At 35.8% G+C, this 21,517-nt stretch overlaps 1 protein-coding gene across 2 annotated transcripts in view; it reads right to left on the bottom strand.

The window, feature by feature from the left end:
- Window positions 1-21,517, bottom strand: part of LSAMP (limbic system associated membrane protein) — a 632,752-nt gene that overhangs the window by 339,755 nt on the left and 271,480 nt on the right. The window lies entirely within an intron of this gene.

A 21,517-nucleotide genomic window follows, 5' to 3' on the forward strand; every position in this document is an offset into this window, starting at 1 on the left:
TACTATATTTTAACTATGACCCCTTTCACCTAGCAGTGATTTTTCTGCCTTGTCTTTGTTTTACTTGATTATTCATTGTGTATGTTTCCTATTTTATTAGCTTTTCAAAAAAGTAGCTTCTGAATTTATCTTCTCTATTGTTTTCTTATTACTTATTTCATAAATTTGTTGCCTTGTCGTTTATTTCCTTCCACTTATTTAGGTTAGCTTCCCTCCTCCTTTGCTACTTTCTATAACTAAATACTAGGCTCATCAATTTTCAATCTTATTTTAAAAATATGTTTATTTATAATATTGCCAAAATTTCCTTCTAGACTCTCTTTAGTGCCATACTAAAACATTTGGTATAAAGTGTTTTCATGAAGTCTAAATATTCCAAGTTTTTCATGATAAATTTTGCTCTGACGAATTCTATATTTAAACTGTGTTTTTTAGATTCCAGGCAGATAAAATTTGGAAGTGTGGAAGTCATTGCATTTTTATCAGTTACTTTTGAGACATTTTATGTGGTCATTTTTTTTAAATGAACCATTCCTTCTTGAAAAGAATATATATTTTCCAATTGCTTTGTGCAGGGCTTTATATATGCTTCCACTTAAGCTCATTAACTCTGTTGTTCAAATACTTTATATTAGGCTGGGTGCAATGGTTCATGTCTGGGATTCTAGAACTTTGGGAGACCAATGCGAGAGGATTGCTTGCGACCAGCCTGGGTAATATAGTGAGACCTTGTCACTACAAAAAATTAAAAAATTAGCTGGGCATGGTGGTGCATGCCAAAGGTCCCAGCTACTTGGGGGGCTGAGGTGATACGATCATCTGAGTCCAGGAGGATGAGGCAGCAGTAAGCCATGAAGGTGCCACTACATTCCAGCCTGGGTGACAGAGTAAGATCCTGTCTCAATACAAAACAAAATAAAATACTCTATATCATCACCTTATTTTTTTTTTTTTTTTTGTATTTTGCATCTACAAGTTTTAAGTGAAGGTACATTAAATTTTCCACTATGTTTATATTTGTCAGTGTTTTTTTATTAACCTGGTCAAATGTATTTGGATATAATTTAAAGTTTTCATTTGGTTACATTTCACTTCAGATTTATTATATTCTGTTGATGAAAGTCTATTTTGTTTTTTATTACATCTTTTAATTCAAATTTCCCTGGTGCTTTTGTTTGTTTCAAACTTTCTATGTTCTAGGTATGACTATAGTTTAAAATTTTTTCCATATCTATTCACATACAAACACATAGGCTCAGTTGAACTAATTATGTAAAATAATATAGTTGGTTATAGAACTGTAGAAAATTTGTTTAATTTCATCACATTGAAGATAATCCTCCACTGTCTTCTGGTCTATATTGTTGCTGATGACACATAAACTGAATTGATGTTTCTTTTTAAGTATTCTGTCTTAATTTTGTTTGATTGATTTTAATATTATCACTTTTTCTTTGGTGATCTTTAGTTTAACTACAAGGTGGCTTTGTGGAAATTTGCTTTTGTTTATTTTGCAAATAGACTTTTTCTATTTGAATCTTAAGACCTTCTTGTTCTTTATCATTTTGAATATTTTTTCTTCCCCATTTTATCTATTTTCTTTTTTTGAAAATTCTATCAGGCCATTTCTGGAATTCTCATTTTGTATTAGTCACGGTTTTCCAGAGAACCAGAGAACCAGAACTAATAGCTTATATATTTATATATGGAAAGAGAGAGAGAGAGAGATTGATTTTAAATATTGACCCACACCATTGTGCTGTCTGGCAAGTCTAAAATTTGCAGATGAGGCCAACAGTCTAAAAATTCCAGCAGGCATTAATGCCGTAGTTGTGAGTCCAAAGGCAGTCCGGAAGCAGAATTCCTTCTTTGGAGGACCTCAGTCTTTTCTGTTAAGGCCTCAACTGATTGAATGAGGTCCAAGGGTGATCTATTTTATTCAAAGTCTACTGATTTAAATGTTAATCATATCCCCCCAAAAAAATACCTTCACAGCAATATCTGGACTGGTGTTTAACCAAGCAACTAAATACTATAGCCTAGCCAAATAGACACCATAAATTAACCATCATACATTGTATCTTATATAGAATATATAAAATATATAGGAATATTACTCATTGAATATTTAATATGTCTTTATTTTGATTTGCTACATTTTATATGACTTTTGCAGATACAACTTCCAGTTTATTAATTTTACTTTCAGCTGTGTCTAATCTGTAGTTGAATTTTTGCATAGATTTTTTAATTGTATTGACTACAGTTTTTATTTCAAGAAATTTTAGTTGTTAGTTTTAAAAATAAACTTCAATATTATCATAATCACTTAGAAGTATTTATAATCTTTATTGCTACATTGTCTCCATTTTAAAATTATGAATTATTTAAGTCAGTGCAGTCTTGGTTTCAATTTCACGCAAGAATTTTTTTTCCCACTGAGGCCTGGCTAGGTGGCAAACTTTAGTGTTGACTTTTGCTCCAATTAGCAAAAGTTTCATGGCTCCCTTCTTCTAGGGAGCAGGCTTTTTAAAGTTCTAGCTTTATTCAGTAGTGACTCTTCCTGCTTTCTGATCTGTATTGGCCTATAAAGCCTGACTCCACCCAAGCACCCTATAAACCATGTATCTCCTGTCAGTTATATCTTGTCATGTATGGCATCAGCTCATGTTATCCTCAGGCTTTGAATGTCCTTGTGTCTTTCAAAGATTTCTATTTTGTACCTTTGATTCAGCTCTTTGCTACTTTTAAAATTGGGCTTGGAACAGAACTATTAGCATGACTAAAGTAGGTGAGACATGGCTTAGCAGCTGCTATTACCTAAAAAGCAAAAGGAGCCTTAGAGATTTTAGTTGACAAAAAGCTCAATATGAGTCAATAATATTTGTTGACACCTTTTAGAAAAAGTGCCTCTTTGAGAGCAGAGAAAAAAAATCTACTTTTTCTATCACCATACCAGCACACCAATTAGAAACAGTAACTTTGTGTTGCATGAATAAACAGTAATACTAACAAAAAAGAAGATGTTGAGAGAAGATGTTGACATGATAGTGTATATTTTGCAGAGAAATACCATCTGATTAGGATAATGAGGTGATTATCAGATAACTAAAGGATTGTCAAATAGAAGATGGGTTAGGACTGTTCTGTGTGGTTCAAGGAAACAGAATCATATCAGTTTGGTAAAAGTTGTAGGCAGATCAATTTGGACCTAAAATAAGATATTTTTCACATTTTTTAAGAAATAAAAATGGAACAACCTGTTTTTATGATATTCAAGGACTCGAACACTACTTATCAGAAATATAGTTGGTTATATTAACCATAAACAAATTGAGCAAGATGACATTTAAGTGTCCTTACAAACTGGGGGTCCCAGGATTTCATGGTTAAGAAGGGTCAAGTTGGATCATCATCTTCCTTAATTCTACTACAACTTAAAGTTCTCTTTATTGTTGACATAACTATGTCAGACTATTGATTTTAGCTGAAATTGCAGTCAACTCAAAAGCCAATTTTTTTACACATACCTATGCTAAGCTTGACATACCTTCTATTTGTGTCATTATTCTAAATTCCTGAAAACTTAAAATTTCAAGTCTCCTATTCAGCATGTTATGTGCTTATCCACATTCCTGTTACACACATCATCTCTGTGTTTAATATTCCCATACAATCCACTGACAGAAACATTGATCCTTATAACATGCCTTAAGAAATTTGCTCCAGGTAAACTCAGCTTTATTAACATTCTATTCATTGTTCTCCGTCTGTCATCAATGGTATCATGGCATATATTCTCCAATGTTTTGGTACTCCATTCTTCTAATTAATAGTCTTTTAAAATGGTCAAGAAAGTATAAGTTTAATTTCACATAACATAATTTTTGGTGACTTTATCCTGGCTCATGGTGATCATCACTTTCTTTTCTCACAATCAAGTTAGCAATTTGTCTATAATATTTTTCAAGAATTGACAACAGGCCCTACATTTTATGGTTAGAACATCCAACTCCTTACTCTTTTTACAAAACTAGGGCTGAATTTTCCCATATTTAGTCCTCGAGTCCATTATCCTTGATCTTTCAAAAAATCCCAAGTAAGTGTCATTGATTTTATCAGCAGGCAGTGGGGCATATTTCACCTGGCCAACAGCAATTGACCTCACTTAAGTTAGTCAGATGGTGTCACGATTTCTATGTTTTGAGCTTCATCTTTTGCAATCTTGAAATCTTTCTCCTTTACCCAGCTGACAATTGCAAAATAGGAAAAATGTGATACCATTCTTTTCGTCTAACTCTTCCTTATTCTTTCACTTAATATGAATAAAACTAATATATACAATTTTTTTGTCCTTAGAAATTATTCCCAGAGTTGACCTAATTCTATATCAAGACTTCTAAACACTATTGTGGAGGTTTGTGCTATGTTTAAATATTTTTCCTTTATCATATCTACTTCTTAATTTGCTTGTTCTACAAAAACACGTGCTTTTTTTTTTTTAATTCATGAGGAATGTTATCCAATTTGCATTTGTTCTCTCAGAGGTTAGTTAAAATAACAGCAACAACAACAGAAGGAAGAAAGAACAGAGGGTTGTATTTGATTCATTAATTATTTATTCACACAAGTTAATCATTTAGTGGATGTCCTTTTAAAAGAAATAATCATTTTGCAAACCAGTATTAACACTTATATAATGTCACACAGGTGACTCCTGCTCACCTCCTCTAGATTATGATTACTAGCAAAGAGCTCAAATTAGCAGAGTGAGAGGCAATACAAGAAATTTGCCTTTGTTTTCCTGTATTTTGAAGCAAAAACTCGACATGTTGCTACAACATAAAGGACATTCCTCATATTACTTTTATAGTCATATCCAATAGCAAATAAAAGTTGTTTGGGGGCACAAACCAGTGATCAAGAAGTAGAGAAGTAGATATTGAACCCGTAATAAGTTCAAGGCAGTTTCTAGTCCTGTGGGAAATTCATAGATATATAAGTTCCAGTGAGTTAATGACACCAGAAGCTAATGATAAGCCATCCAACATCTTTGTTCCATGTAACCTCAGACTAAATTTAGTCGCTTTTTAAAATGCATCTGTCAGAGTAATTTAACATGTGATTGGTAAACAGAGAGGGGCCTATTGCAGATTCAGAATAAATCAGTAACAATATTGGACAATAGTCCCCACTATGTTTCAAAAGAATGTCAGTAGTTTGCATTTAACAAACTACTGATTTTGGACAACAGCACCTACTCTCTGCTATCTGCAATCACAGAAGTCAATAGAGAAAATGGCACAGGCTATGAAAAGACTAGTTATAATAGGAGGCCCACTGCTATGCCGGGGCACAGCCACAGAGCAACTGATTGCACAAGATCATCTATTCAGCCTTTAATGAGCTGTTGTTAGCGCTTCGTTCAACCTTCCACTAGTCACCAATTATGTTTACAGTTAGCAGTTTGAGTACATATTTACTTCTCTAGAGAGAGGGTTCATGTGCAGAATGATGGTGAACAGTTCACAGTATGGCCCTCATGCCCTAAATGTGCAGACTCCAGGAGACCCTGCAGTATAGTTAGATTTTCACTAGAAAAAAAGGGAAAGAAAAAAAAGAAGGAAAAACAATATGGGGAAGAAGGCTGGAAAGCACAGCAGAGTAGGAGTGGAGGGTGTGCACTGCCTTTGCTGTCCCTAACAGGAAATTACAAATCCAAAAGGCTTGCCCTGTGACTAAAGAAGCATTTGTTCCCGACCATTAAACCTGGCTTGCTCACCAGAAGGATTTTACAGTCCCTTTGACCATGTTGAAAATTTGAGGATGGAGATAATCCCTTTCACTCCTGTTTTTGTTAGTTTGCAAAACCGTTTGAGAGATTGAACCTTGGGCATTTGTCAGCGAGGTCTAATGCACATTTTGCTCTCTTTCAATGGGTATTCAGCAGATTTCAGATCTATAAAAATTCTACTTAGTTGTTGCCTATTTTCTGATCTATGGGGGCTGGGCAGCTCAGCGTTATCTGAGAGGTGCCAGCTGTTGCTATTACAGACAGCATTCAATGGTTCATTTATCTGAATATGTACTGTTACTCCACAAGATCTCAAGGAAGGAGACTTTGTTGTAATGGTGATGTACTTCTTTTTTGATGGAGCTCTTGAATAAATATCTTTCATAAAAGGCTCTATGAGTGACTGGAAGCATTTCTTATACACATACTGACTTCAGCAGCTGAGAGATATATGAACACCCCTTGTATATCCTTACCCGTACCAAAAAATATATGTTGTTGAAATAGCAAATATCTTTCTAACTGTAGCATTGAATATTACTCAGGTTATGTAAGTTAAAAGCAATAACTACATTCATTAATCTGATTGCAAATAACAAGTTCAATTATTAGATGACTTACAGAATGTGGAACAGAATGTACAAAGCTGATTCAAAAGTATGTGGACTTCATTAAAGCCATTTAGTGTGTTTTAATTAGTAAATTACAGTCTTCTGACCTCATGAATGTTAGAATTTAATACACTTGCTTTTCACAGCAGGAGCCTGAGTTTAATCATCACTTTCATTTAAACTAACACAAGAAATCAAGGCCTAGGGTTTACTTAAGTCACCAAATATTTTTGCTTTAATTCGTAAAGTGGAAGTTCTTTAGTCATGCAAATAGTTCTTTATTCATAAAATAGCTATTCTCCCCTCTCATGGATCTTAACTATTGTCTAATAATTGTCTCTAACACCCATGCCTGTAGATTTAAACATCCTTAGACACTTGGTTTAAAGAAACTTTCAAAAGTTTCAGAATAGGGGGTTATGATTGTGGCATTTTTATAATAAATGTCTGCTTCAGGTGAAATCATTCAAGTATCAACTACACAGCAGCAGAAAGAAAAGTGAAAATGATGTTTCTATTATCAATAATACAAGGCTGGCCAGAGAAAAAGCTAGAGTGGGGAAAAAGAGTTGAAGTCTGAATGGGGCTGAGGGCCAAGGAAGAGTTTGGTAAGTGATGCGCAGTGATAGGAGTCAGGGTTATCAAGATGCAGTGAAACAAGAAATACAGCTACCCACCTGAAGGGCTGGAAAATGCCCTATGAGAGGACAAGCAGTTTTAACTTGACCCTGAAATGTTAGAAGCAAGTTTTAAAACAGTAAATACAAAATTATGAGGATGTAATGGCATAATAAAAACTACTAATTTAGAAAGAAGAAAAACCTGCTGAATAGGCAAAAATCTAAATTGCTAAATATATTATAGAATGTCATTTCACTACCTTAGCATATGCAAAGTAAACTATCTTTGGCTAATAATAGTGTTCCCAGGTGGTGCCTTACTGGATCTGTTTTAAGAATTGGATGAGACATTTCACAGAATCTCAGATGAGGGAGGGGACATAGCCACTCCCTGTTTTCCATTCTGAACTTGTGCTTATAGAACTGTTTGCCACAGCCCATTTTAAACCCTATTATTTCAAAATCCTTTCTTATATTAAGCAAAGATAAACCCCTAGGATACACAGCAGAAATTCAAAGTCATTGGTATGAAGAATCTTACTTTAAATGAGGAAAACAGAAAAGTGATAGAATTTATGACCATGAGAGAAATGATGCACAGAGTGCCCTGGGTTACAGAAAAGGGGCATTTATATATCTCAATCTGAGCAGTCATGGAAAGGACATAGTAACAAGAGGTTTTCTGGGGATGACAACATGTGAGCCGAACTTTTAAGAATGTGTAGAGGTTAACCCAGTACAAGAAGCAGGAATGAGTGTCCCAACAAGGAAAATAATATATTCAGAGGCCTAGAGATCAGAGGGAGATTGTTGTGGTGAGTGAACATATAATGTACTACTCTCAATAGGGAGGCCAGATACCCTTCTGAAAATGCTTCTGCTTTTTAAATACAAAAATATCTATTATGGCTCGTCCATGCATGAGCTCCTTCTCTTCCCTCAAGTTGCTAAGAATTGGAGGTAGGAGCAGGGTGGAGGAGAGCCAGGGAAATCTGACATTGCTATTGAACCTTGAGTGAACACGATACTTGGCATGTCGCTGGACTTGTCTGTAAAGACCAAAACCCAGGAACTTGACCAACTTTCCTCAAAGGAGCAGGTCCTCAACTCTCTGTCACTTCTTCATTATAATGCAGTCCATAGAACCCTGTGCTCGCCACTCCACAAACTCTGGTAGCCACTTGCTTCTCAATACACGAAGAGGGTTGACTAGGCACATGTTTTTTGTGTCACCCAAAAGTGACACAAGACTCCAGCCACAATGAGACCAGCAATTAGTTGGAGAACAAAATAATAAGAATGTACTTATATTTGTCTCCAGTGTTTTCTTTTTACCTTTTAAATTTATCTGATCTATCTGGTCTTGACCTCAGGCCTACCTAACTTATTCCTTACCTCCAGTCTAAGCAAATTCTTCTGTACTAAGATGGTTTTGTTTCTGCTTCTGATCAGGTCTGACATAAACTCTTGAGGCATACATTATTATTTTAGTTTTATGCTTTAAACGTTGTAAATGCCAAGATATTTTGGGGCTTTTTCTCATCCCTAGTCTTACAATACACTCTACTATTAATAGACAGAAAACACACTGAGGGCATACTGTGTGCTGGGCACCCTTCTAGGTGCTTTCCATGTACAAATGCATTCATTTCCGATAATCACCTAAAATTTATCTGCAATTGATACCCACGCTTTAATATCTAAAAAGTAGTTTAAAAGCTAAGGAATGTGCAGAAAGTCACACAGCTAGTCAGTGGTGGAGCTGGGGTGCACATCCAAGCAATCTGGTTTCACTGCCTGTACTGTTAATCATGACACTGCACTGCCTCGGCCACTTTGCACTGCACTTAAGTGTACTAAATTGAGCTTGTATAATTTAGAAAGACTATTCATTTGTTCTCTCCACTTAGGACATTTATTGTAACAATTAATTGATTAATAAATATTTAATGAGCAACATCTATGTGCCAGGCTCATAGATACATGGGGAGAGAAATCACATGGTTGATGTTTTTATGCAGATTAAATTCTCATGGCAGTAATTGAAATGAAAGAAGATCATGTGAGTTGGGATGTATAAGAAATCCAAGGCTCATCAGATTCAATGTACACAAAGCAGAAAAATAAGGCTCAAATAAAATTTGTTAGAAATATGTACACACACACAACTGATCTAAAGTTATAAACAGACCAGTAGAAAATGAGAACTAAAATCGGGTCTCTATTTCACTAATTATTACTTACACACTGTGAAGAGCATAAACAATGTCTTTATTAAAGAAGAGCTTCTGTGTATGGTCTCAGCTATACAAATATATAAAAAATACTCAAAAGAAGATTAGAATTGAGGTGTCAAAATACTCTCAATGTTTACTTTCTATATTTAAATAATTTTAAAAGCTATCTCTTATCCTCTCAAAAATATCTATATTAAGAATATACTAGTAGAATGAAAGTATAAACTGAAAAAATTTGCCTCAAAAAAGAAAAACAACTGAATGCCTAGAAACACTATGTGTGCCATTACAAAATTTCTTCGAGTTTGATTTCATGCTCTACTCAAGTTCCTCTAAAGTTGGAGCCCCCCTATTATCTTTTGGCTCACTCTAGAACATCTGAGAAATGCAAGGGATTTCTCAGACTACACCTACGTGACATCCATGATTCAAGCTGACTGTAGGAAAATGAAAGTGATTCCATATTTAGGAGCTCAGCTTTGCAGGGTTTCTCCTGAATAATGGCTTTAAATTATGCCACATGCTATGGAGAGCTTGCTTTTTCTTAAGAAAAGATGACTTATCAAACTGCGCTATCTCTTTAGTAAACTGACTAGGCAAAAGAACTCAACAAGGATAAAAATAGTTTCAGGGCTGGAAAGACCACACATATCTCCCAATTCTAGTGTTTAAGGAAGAAGAAGAAGATCAACCAGGAATCTTCAAATTCTCCCATTTTACTAAACACTACAGTCTATTTTCTCAACTTAAATGTAGCAGTGTATATAATTATCCTTATTTTGTATAGAATGTATATAAAACTTATAGGAAATTTAATTGAAAACAATAAGGACTTTTATAGGCTGGTAACAACGTGTTCACAAATTCGTGGAAAACTATGTGTCCTCATATTATTTAAAGAAGAATTGGCATTAGATCAATTAGATTGTCTCTCACTTTTTCTTTAGGGTTCAGAAATTGTTCTAGGGGCAAGAGACACTTTACTTAGACATCTTTTAATTCAATCTTGTAAAAAAAATTAAAACATAGTTTTAACTCTTTGGCTTTCACTTAAGCTTAAATTACAATATCTACAGTACTTAGCAACTACTCATTTATTGCCTTAGCGAATAAGATGTAATAGATTTGCTAGGTAAATAAGAGAAAGTAGAAAAAGGTAAGTTTTATATAGCAATTATTTTATATAAAATTATTGTAAAAAACATTGGTTTTAGGGCATCAAAACCAACCAAGCAACTCTAGCTGTAGTGAACTAAACATTCTAAATCTGTGTTTATTTATTCAAAAAATTGACAATCTCCCAAAATATTTCATATAGAATAATTTGAAACAATAGTCTATGACATAAGCAACATGAGAGTTATCCTGAGCCTATGTACCTCATGGAGTGGTTGTGAGAATTAACGGAGTTGTTCCAAGTAAAGGGCTTTCCTGCTGTTTTGTTATATATTTTTAGACAATAAAGCAATATGCTAAAAGAAATGTGATTCAGAATGATGATCATGGGCCTTGTCAGGATAATTATTAATCACAAATATCTATTGGCCTGTCTTGAGGAGCTGCAAGACCAAAGATTTAATTATGCTCATTATGCTACTTGGTACACTATGTACCTTGACTAACTTAGAAAAGCATTTTTAATAACAAAAGTTGGAACACAAATAATATTCCCATAAAGTTTAATTCACCTTAAGCAAAATCAGTTGCCCGAGATTTAACATGAGCTCTGAAAATCCATTCTCCACAATAAGATACAATAACGCTTTTAAGACTCAAATGGAATCTTCTAACCCACTGATTAAACATTTCACAGCTTGCCATTGGTTTTAGGTTAATGCTCTAAGACTTTACTGGGTTCTACAATGCCCTGCCTGGTCTGTAACCTAAATTCTTTAGCCTCACCTAAAGGCATGCCCTCCCTTCCATCTGCATTCAGCTCCACTGGGCTCTTTTCAGCTTTTCAAGCACACCTTGCTCCCTTCTTCTCCAAGGCCTTCACACATATCCTTCCCCCATCCCTACTCATTTTGCTTAGTCATTTTATTGATAACCTCAAAGAGGTCTCCAAAGTAGGATGTGAGCATTCTTTGAGGAATATGAGACAATTCTTTTGGGGACTGGAAAAAAACCTTAGAGCTTTTATTCTGCTTACTTTTACCTAAACTTAAAAGTAAATTATGCTTTAAAGATATTGAAATAGCCATCTAGGTAGGAGTGTATACAATTTACGCATAAACATATACATATTGGGAGTATATTGTATAAAAAAGTTTGTAATCCACTGCTTCAGATCTCAGCTCCACTATCATTTCTTCATGAATGTTTTGTTTTTGTTTTTGTTTTTGTTTTTTGTTTTTTATTTTTTTTATGTCAGACCAAGAGAAAATCTGACCTTGTAGACCCACATAACACCAGACACTTCTGGGAAGCATTATGCTAGTTATAATCATTTATTTCTGAGACTATTTGATTAATGTCTGTTCTCATTCACTGGACTCTCTCATGAGGGCAGGTATTGAGGTCTGTTTTTTTTGTTTTGTTTTGTTTTGTTTGAGACAGAGTTTTGCTCTTGTTGCCCAGGCTGGAGTGCAATGGCATGATCTCAGTTCACTGCAACCTCCACCTCCTGGGTTCAAGTAATTCTTCTGCCTCAGTCTCCCAAGAAGTTGGGGTTACAGGCGCCCACCACCATGCCTGGCTAATTTTTTTTTTGTATTTTTAGTAGAGATGGGGTTTCACCATGTTGGCCAGGCTGGTTTCGAACTCCTGACCTCAGGTGATCCACCCACCTCTGCCTCCCAAAGTGCTGTTATTACAAGTGTGAGCCACTGCACTCGGCCCTATTTTTGATCATGTTTTACCTTCATAATACCTAGCATGTTGCCTGGCTTATCACAAGTACTTGATAAGTATTTAATGTGATGTATACAAGAGGGTGTGTGTGTGTGTATGTGTGTGTGTGTGTGTGTCTGTGTCTGTAAAACATATATACATATATATACATACATATGTATATAAAAATTAGCCAAGATGAAAGCTCTGTAAGTAGAGATTTGCATTTTTTTACCTCTATATTTCTAACCAAAGTACTTTCTCCACTTCTCTAGTTCCTTTTCCATTGATTTCAGTTGACTATCTTTGTGTCATATGTTTATCTGCCACAGATTTGTTAGGACAAAGCTCAAATATCAGCTGGGTCCATGATGCCCACAGTAATTGCAAAACTGTTTGCTGCAAAACAGATTAAGAGGTCCTACTCAGCAAGCAGTGAGCCAAGTTCTTCCCTGGTTGCTTCAGGAACATGTGGCAGGGCTCTGTAATGTGATGGATAACATATGAAGTGCAAGGGGCCGCCCATATGCTGCTGCAATTTTCCTGTACAGGATGTGCTCTTTGGACTTAATAATGGTGATTTAGGACACTGGTGAAAATTCCAGCTCTCTTTAGATCTCATTCAGAGTCCCCAGGCAGGGGGTGGCAAACGTATAATCCCACACTGCAGGAAAGGAAATGAAAGAAGGGGAAAAAGACCTCCAGGACTGACTTATATTAGAATTGATCAGATCAGCTTGTACTACCTGTTACAGAAAGGAACAGATATCACTGCTGAAATCCTAACGTTGAGTAAAATGCAGAAAGTCACATAAAATCCTTCTCATTTGGGGTGGGGTCAGAGGAAGGAATGCTATTTATTTCCATCTGAACACTTATTGATACATATAACCAACAATTACATTAACAAAACACATATTTGGGATTAGGTGAACAGCATGACATGGTGAACAGCAGTGTACATAGGAGGATGCCTGGATGTCGGTGGACAGAAAGTGTGATATGATGGTGATATTGCTACTAAATGGTATGAATTAAGTCAGGCTTTATTGATAGGAAAAATGGTTCAAAGTGCTACATTTTTTCTGTGTCTCAATACTACATTCAACAGTATTAACAATCTTCTACACAGTGACCAACACAGAATGCTACATTTTAAAAAGATGCAAGCCAACCAAAAACTTGATAGAAGAGAGGACCAGTATGATGAGATGACACAATACCATACCTAAAATGAAATGGTTTACAAAAAAGCAAATCATAATCAGGACATAATCACAGGAAAAGAAGGCTCTGGAAAAATGTGGTTGGTTGTCTTAAGTAGAAAAATGTGTCGTGTGAAAGGAGCATCAGGTAGAGAATGAAGCATATTCTTCAGATGCTTAATGAGCAGCACTGGGACCTGTGGATAGATGCTTCCAAGATGAGTTTAACTTCATATAAGGAAGGATATTCTAAGGACTCTAATGATTGAGTAGGCAGTCTCAGGAAGGAGGTTATATGTGGAGCACTGGAGGTGATCAATCTTAGCCCAGATTAGTGGTTTTCAAATACTTTGGATTATTAGAATCACCTGGGGGAACTTCCTAACCAGGCCCAGACCCAAGTCCCAGGGTGGTTCTAATGACTAGGCAAGTTGTGGGGACCCAGTGCTAGATGATCATTCTGTGATTGTACAGACATAATTCAAGCAGGGAGGGGAAGCTGATTTCTAAGAGTCCCTTTATTACTGAGACTGTGATTCTGTCTTTCTCCATAACTATCTCCATAGGGATAGTAATGCTAAAGGAACTGAAAAAAAGGAAAAGGGGGCATTTCTGAAGTTGAAGAAGATTTCAGTGGAAATGTTAGTTTCCTCAGGTGCTCCTATGTTCATTACTTTCTTCTCTGGTTATGTTCCCTAATGCTGCAATCATTGGTAACAAGGAGGAATAAAGATCCTTGCTAATCAGTTCATCCAAATCATGTGGTAATTACTCTCCTTATGAGAATTACATTATGACTCCAAAATACATGGCAAAAACATATTTCAAAAAAATAGAGAAGAAAACATAAAACAGAAATAAGTAAGGAAAGAGCTACTTTAAATAAGATATACTTAGGATATCCTGGAAACATACACCTCTCCAAGATGAACCCAGAAAAAATTAAATCCCTAAACTTATCAATAATGATTTTGAAACTGGATCAGTAATAAAAAGCCTACCAACCAGAAAAAGCCTATGGACCCGATGGATTCACAGCCAAATTCTACTAGATATATAAAGAAGAGCTGGCACCATTCCTACTGAAACTATTCCAAAAAATTGAAGAGGAAGGACTCCTCCCTAACTCGTAGAATGAGACCAGAATTATCCTGATACCAAAACCTGGCAAAGACACAATAAAAAAAGAAAACTTCAGGTCAATATTCTTAATGAACATAGATGCAAAAATCCTCAACAAAATACTAGCAAACCAAATCTAGCAGCACATCAAAAGACTAATCCACCACGATCAAGTAGGCTTTATTCCTGAGAGGCAAAGTTGGTTCAACATACACAAATCAATAAATGTTATTCGTCATAAAAACAGAACTAAAACAACAAAAAAGAGATCATCTTAATAGATGCAGAAAAGGCTTTTGTTAAAAGTCAACATCCCTTTGTGTTAAAAACCTTCAACAAACTAGGCATTGAAGGAACCTACTTCATAATAATAAGAGCCATCTATGACAAACCCACAGCCAACATTACACTGAATGGGCAAAAGCTGGAAGCAACACCTTTGAAAACCAAAACAAAAGAAGGATGCCCTCTCTCATCACTCCTACTCAACCTAGTACTATAAGTCCTCTCAGAGCCATCAGGCAAGAGGAAGAAGTAAAAGGTATCCAGATAGGAAGTCAAAGTATCTCTGTTTGCAGGTGATATGATTCTATATCCAGATAACACCATAGTATCTGCCCAAAGGTTACTTTATCTGATAAACAATTTCAGCTAAGTTTCAGGATACAAAATTAATGTATACAAATCATCAGTAGCATTTATATACACCAACAACATCCAAGCTGACAGGCAAATCAAGAACACAATCCCATTTGCAATAGCTACAAAAAGAATTAAATATCTAGAAATATAGCTAACCAGGGAGGTGAAAGACCTCTACAACAACAATTACAAAGTACAACTCAGAGAAATCAGAGATGACACAAACATATGGAAAAACATTTCATGCTTATCAAGAGGAAGAATCAATATAGTTAAAATGGTCATACTGCCCGAAGCAATTTACAGATTCAGAGATATTCCTATCAAACTACCAATGACACTCTTCACAGGATTAGAAAAAATTATTTTAAAATTCACGAGAACCAAAAAGGAGCCCAAACAGCCAAGGCAATCATAAGCAAAAACAAAACAAAACAAAACAGAAAACAAAACAAAACAAAAAGCTGGAGGCATCATGTGATCTTCGACAAAGTCTACAAAAACAAGCAATGGGTAAAGGAATCCCTATCCAACAAATGGGGCTGGTATGCAATAAATGGGGCAGAAGATTGAAACTGGACCCCTTCTTTACACCATATACAAAAATCAACTAAAGACAGATTGAAGACTTAAATATAAAACCTAAAGCTATAAAAATCCTTGAAGACAACCTAGGAAATACCATTCTGAACATAGGACATTGCAAAGATTTCATGACGAAGACACCAAAAGCAAATTGCAACAAAACAAAAATTGACAAATGGGACCTAATTAAACTAAAAAGTTCTGTGAAACATAAGAACCTATCAACAGAGTAAACAGACAACCTGTAGAATGGGAGTAAATATTTGCAAAGTATGCATCTGACAAACATTTGATATCCAGAATCTATAAGAAACTTAGACAAATTGAAAAGCAAAAACCAACCCCATTAAAAAGTGGGCAAAGGGCATGAACAGACACTTTTCAAAATAAGACATATATGTGGCCAATAAGCATATAAAAAAAAGCTCAATGTCACTGATCATTAGCGAAATGCAAATAAAAACCAAGAGATAATATCTCACACCAGTCAGAATGGCTATTATTAAAAAGTCAAGAAATAATAAATGCTGGGGAGGTTGCAAAGAAAAGGGAACAATTATATACTGCTGGTGGGAGTATAAATTAGTTCAGTCATTGTGGAAAGCAGTTTGGTGATTTTTCAAATAACTTAGATCTACCATTATTGGATATACACATAAAGGAAGGTAAATCATTCTACTGTAAAGATACATGCATGCTTATGTTCACTGCAGCACTGTTCACAATAGCAAAGATGTGAAACAACCTAAATATACAATAATGGTAGAGCGGATGAAGAAAATGTGGTACGTATACATCGTGGAATACTACAAAGCCATAAAAACAGAATGAGATCATGTTTTTTGCAGCAACACTGGTGGAGCTTCAGGCCATTAACCTAAGCTAACTAACACAGGACAGAAAACAAAATACTGCATGTTCTCACTTACAAGTGGGAGCTAAACAATGAGTACATATGGACACAAAGAAGGGAACAACAGACACTGGGGCCTACTCAGGGGTAGAGGGTGGGAGAAATGTGATAATTGAAAAACTACCGGCTGGGCGCGGTGGCTCAAACCTGTAATCCCAGAATTTTGGGAGGCCAAGGCTGGTGGATCACTTGAGGTCAGGAGTTTGAGACCAGTCTGACCAACATGGTGAAACCCTGTCTCTACCAAAAATACAAAATTAGCCAGGTGTGGTGGTGCATACTTGTAATCCCAGCTACTTGGGAGGCTGAGGTAGGAGAATTGCTTGAACCCGGGAGGTGGAGGATGCAGTGAGCCGAGATCGTGCCATTGCACTTCAGCCTGGGCAATAAGAGCAAAACTCTGTTGAAAGAAAGAAAGAGAAAGAGAGGGAGGGAGGGAGAAAGGAAGGAAGGAAGGAAGAGAGAGAGAAAAGAAGAGAAAAGAAAAGAAGAGAAGAGAGGAGAGGAAAAGAGAAGAGAAAAGGAAAGGAAAAGAAAAGACAAGACTGCCTATTGGATACTATGCTTATTACCTGGGTGACGAAATAATCAGTACAACCAAACACCTGTGACACGCAATTTACTCGTATTACAAACCTGCACATATACCCCTGAACCTAAAATTGAAAATAAAATAAATTTGGAATATATTTGGCAGCACTTGATGACTGGTATGTGAATATGTAATGGATGTGAGGACATACTCTATGAAGCTGTCTGAAACTTCATTGCACATAAAGAACATTTAAGAAGTTTGTTTACATGCATATTTTAAGGCTACACCTTAGAGATTCTGATTTAGTAGGTCTTGAATGAGGCCAGAAATCTGCATTTTGAATAAGCAGAAGGAGCAATTCTACACACTGCATTTAGAAAAAATAATACTTTACATTGTTTTCCAATAAAAATTTTTGCAATGATGGAAATGTTCTACATATGTGCTATTCAATGAGATAGTCTCCAGCCATGTGGGGCTATGCAATACTTAAAAAGTAGCTAGTGCAAGTGAAGAACTGAGTTTTCAATTTTATTAATTTTAATTATTTTAAGTTTGAATGGTCACATGTGGCTAGTGGCTGCCACATTATAGAGTTTAGCTTCAGAATATACTGTATTTTTTTTTTAGGGACAAGAAGCATGCAAAGGTTTTTGCATTGTACCCACCACAGTGAGGAAGCAAGAGAAGCTATACATATCTCCAAAATAGCATGAAATAACACTTTCTGCAGAGTGTTTCCATCCAATCCATGAGTGAATATAGCAAGATGATTTTACATTAGTATTCAGAATTATCAGAGTAAACATGTTTATTCCTATACTAGTCTGTAAATAGTGAGTAATATTATAGTCATAGTGTGAACTAAATGTGCCATCTGTGGTTAACTCCATTTATTTGTACTTGAAATGACTGAATACTGAGCAGTGGGTATGCCATTAGATGATGTGGCAGCCTCACCAGTTAGCTCTATGACTGTTCTGCCTGTGGCTGATCAGATCAGGTACATAAGCCTGGACTAGGTGTTAGAAATGGCTATGTTGTAGGCTTCAAGAGCTCCCCAGATCCATTGACCTCCCTGTTCTAAGCAAACAGGAGGAATGCTGACTGCCAAGAAAGTCACAAAAGAAACTGAGGTTCCAAACTGTCTACAGATGGGCTTAGTGCCAATAAATATTCTAAATCAAAGCATCAATATGTAGTATCCATGCACCAAAAAAGATGACACAGCAGTTCTTCTTCCAAAAAAAAGTTGGATTCCTATGTCAGGCTTAGTGGGAATAAGAAGCCTCATATTCATTGGATCTGTGCTGGGAAGCATTTAGATAAACGCTAGAAAACGCAGAGACAAAAACACACACATATACACGTAGATTCAATAGATGGAGGTTGGCAGGCAAGGGTGGGGAATAGCGGATTTGAATGCAGAAATGAGAGTACATAATCATGTCAAAATAACTCACCCCCAAGCAGAAAAGAAAATGAAAGGGAAGTAGGGCAGAAAAGAAAGAACATTAATGGATCCACCGCCTCCTTTACCCCTAGAGACAAAGGTTCTTTCTGCACATTCACATTAGCATTTTGGCATATGAAAATGAATTCTAGTGCTAGTCTATAATAAATTACTGCTCTCCAAACTAAAATCTTAGGCAAGCTTATGTGGCTGGTAATAAGTGGTCTTAGAGAATTGTTTTTAGAAATTCTATGTTTGGCAGTACACATGCCTTGTGCATGGTTTGGTGTTGGTGAAATTTCATATCCTGCACAGCTTGGTGAAGTCACCTTGTTCCTGGGAGAAACTCCCCTAGAAAACCAGTTCTGGCCAGAAAACAGGAAGAGGGAGGGATTCTGGAACCAACACCTCTAAATCTTTTTCTGATGATGTTAGGATATAGTGAGGACTCAGCACATACATTTGTTTCTTAAGACTCACTTTGTTATCAGAGTTGGGAAACTATTCCCTATTAAAATGTTTCATTAAGCGATCCTCCACATATTATTTTTATAAACACAACTTTGTTTTTCTGTCTATACAGGTGTGTGTGTGTGAATATGTGTATGAATGTGTTTTATATGTGCGTGTGAGTGTGTGTGTACATTATATATATATATATAGTGGCTCTTCACTGGTTCTCTCTCTCTCTCTATATATATATATAGTGTGAAAGCAAAGTGTGTGAGAGTGTGTGTGTATATATACATATTGTATACACACACTTACACACACATACACACACACACACACTTTGCTTTCCAAGGCAGTAATGTTCCTGGATGTCCCAGCCTTGATAAATATCTGTGACCTACAGTTCTGGAAGAAATTGTAGGCTTTGTTCTCCCTCTCAAGGTGCTCCTTGACAGGATCAATTTTGGTTGCCATGGCTTGACCTCCAGCCTTACATGTTCCCCCATCCCTGGACCTGTTGCTTACTGTCCTCACTAGAAACACTAGAAAGAGCTTGGGAAAGAGGGGCAACAGCAAAATGAAAATAATTTTAAAAATGAAGAAGATCTTTTTTTTTAAATTTTATTATTATTATACTTTAAGTTTTAGGGTACATGTGCACAACGTGCAGGTTTGTTACATATGTATACATGTACCATGTTGGTGTGCTGCACCCATTAACTCGTCATTTAGCATTAGGTATATCTCCTAATGCTATCCCTCCCCCCTCCCCCCACCCCACAACAGTCCCGAGTGTGTGATGTTCCCCTTCCTGTGTCCGTGTGTTCTCATTGTTCAATTCCCACCTATGAGTGAGAACATGTGGTGTTTGGTTTTTTGTTCTTGCGATAGTTTGCTGAGAATGATGGTTTCCAGCTTCATCCAAGTCCCTACAAAGGACATGAACTCATCATTTTTTATGGCTGCATAGTATTCCATGGTGTATATGTGCCACATTTTCTTAATCCAGTCTATCATTGTTGGACATTTGGGTTGGTTCCAAGTCTTTGCTATTGTGAATAGTGCCGCACTAAACATACGTGTGCATGTGTCTTTATAGCAGCATGATTTATAGTCATTTGGGTATATACCCAGTAATGGGATGGCTGGGTCAAATGGTATTTCTAGTTCTAGATCCCTGAGGAATCACCACACTGAATTCCACGATGGTTAGTTTATAGTCCCACCAACAGTGTAAAAGTGTTCCTATTTCTCCACATCCTCTCCAAAAAAAAGATTAAAAAAAATATTGATACAAGTTCTTAGACTCTTCTAATTTTAAAATTTCATGCCACATTTTTCATATTCATTCTCATGTTTTCTTAATATCTGGATTTCCTTCATTTTTTAAAGATTTTTCCTTAAAAAACACAAAAAAACGGATAAGATCACACATATATAATTTGGAGTTTTCAAAATGCTTTTGCATTTGGAAATAAGGATCATACATGCATGTTGAGGAGTCTCTGAGTTATCCAGACAGATTCATAGCTGAGGTTAAAGTTTGCTAGAAAAATGTTGTATGTATTACTGACTTTCGTTTTGTATTTTAACATTATACCTACTAAATTATCAGCTTGAGCTGGGTCCTTTGAATCATGAATATGACAAATATTTGTACAAATATTGGGTAATAGTGCTTTTTAATCCAAACATACACCATGCTTCTTAAATTCCTGTCCTATTTATTGATTCAAAATGCAGTTAGAAAGAAGCATCTGGTTTCCACAGTTAGATTATTTAACACTCACCAACGTACTATTAGGATGGATAGAGCAACAGAATCTGCTTAAAACTTTTTGAAATTGTGCAACAGAGGCAAACATTCTTCCTTTTCATTCCTGACTCCATCATGTAAGAGTTGTGCCAAATACTAAATAAAATGAGGAAAAGCAGAGGTTTCTATTAGGTTGGTGCAAACATAATTGCGGTTTTTGCCATTAAAAGCAATGGCAAAAACCACAAGTACGTTTGCACCAACCTAAACAGATGAAGATAAGAGTGTGGAGAACAAACTGTTTAGTAAGTAATCTTGTTTCATTTGAAATCAACATGGGGTCACTAATCCAAATATATATATATATAATCCAAATATATATATATATATATAATCCAAATATATATATATATAATCCAAATATATATATATAAAATCCAAATATATAATCCAAATATATCCATATATCCATATATATATATCCATATATATATGGATCCATATATATATATATATATATATATTTTTTTTTTTTCAAGTAGCATCTAGCTTAGTAAGGCTGATGACCAGGAAACAATGTCAGTGCCAAGTACATGGTGTTGGGGGAGTATGAAGGAGTCATTCCTAACTAGTATTGAGGTATCAGCAAGAGGCTTCCTATAGGAAGAGAACTAAACTTGTCTATTATTTATGAGATAGAGTCTTCATCAGGTTATCTGCCTCTCTGAGCCTGACTCCTCACTTGTTACTTTTTTAAAG

Source organism: Pan troglodytes, chromosome 2 (genome assembly GCF_028858775.2).
Source record: "Pan troglodytes isolate AG18354 chromosome 2, NHGRI_mPanTro3-v2.0_pri, whole genome shotgun sequence".
In the NCBI taxonomy this organism is placed as follows: Eukaryota; Metazoa; Chordata; class Mammalia; order Primates; family Hominidae; genus Pan; species Pan troglodytes.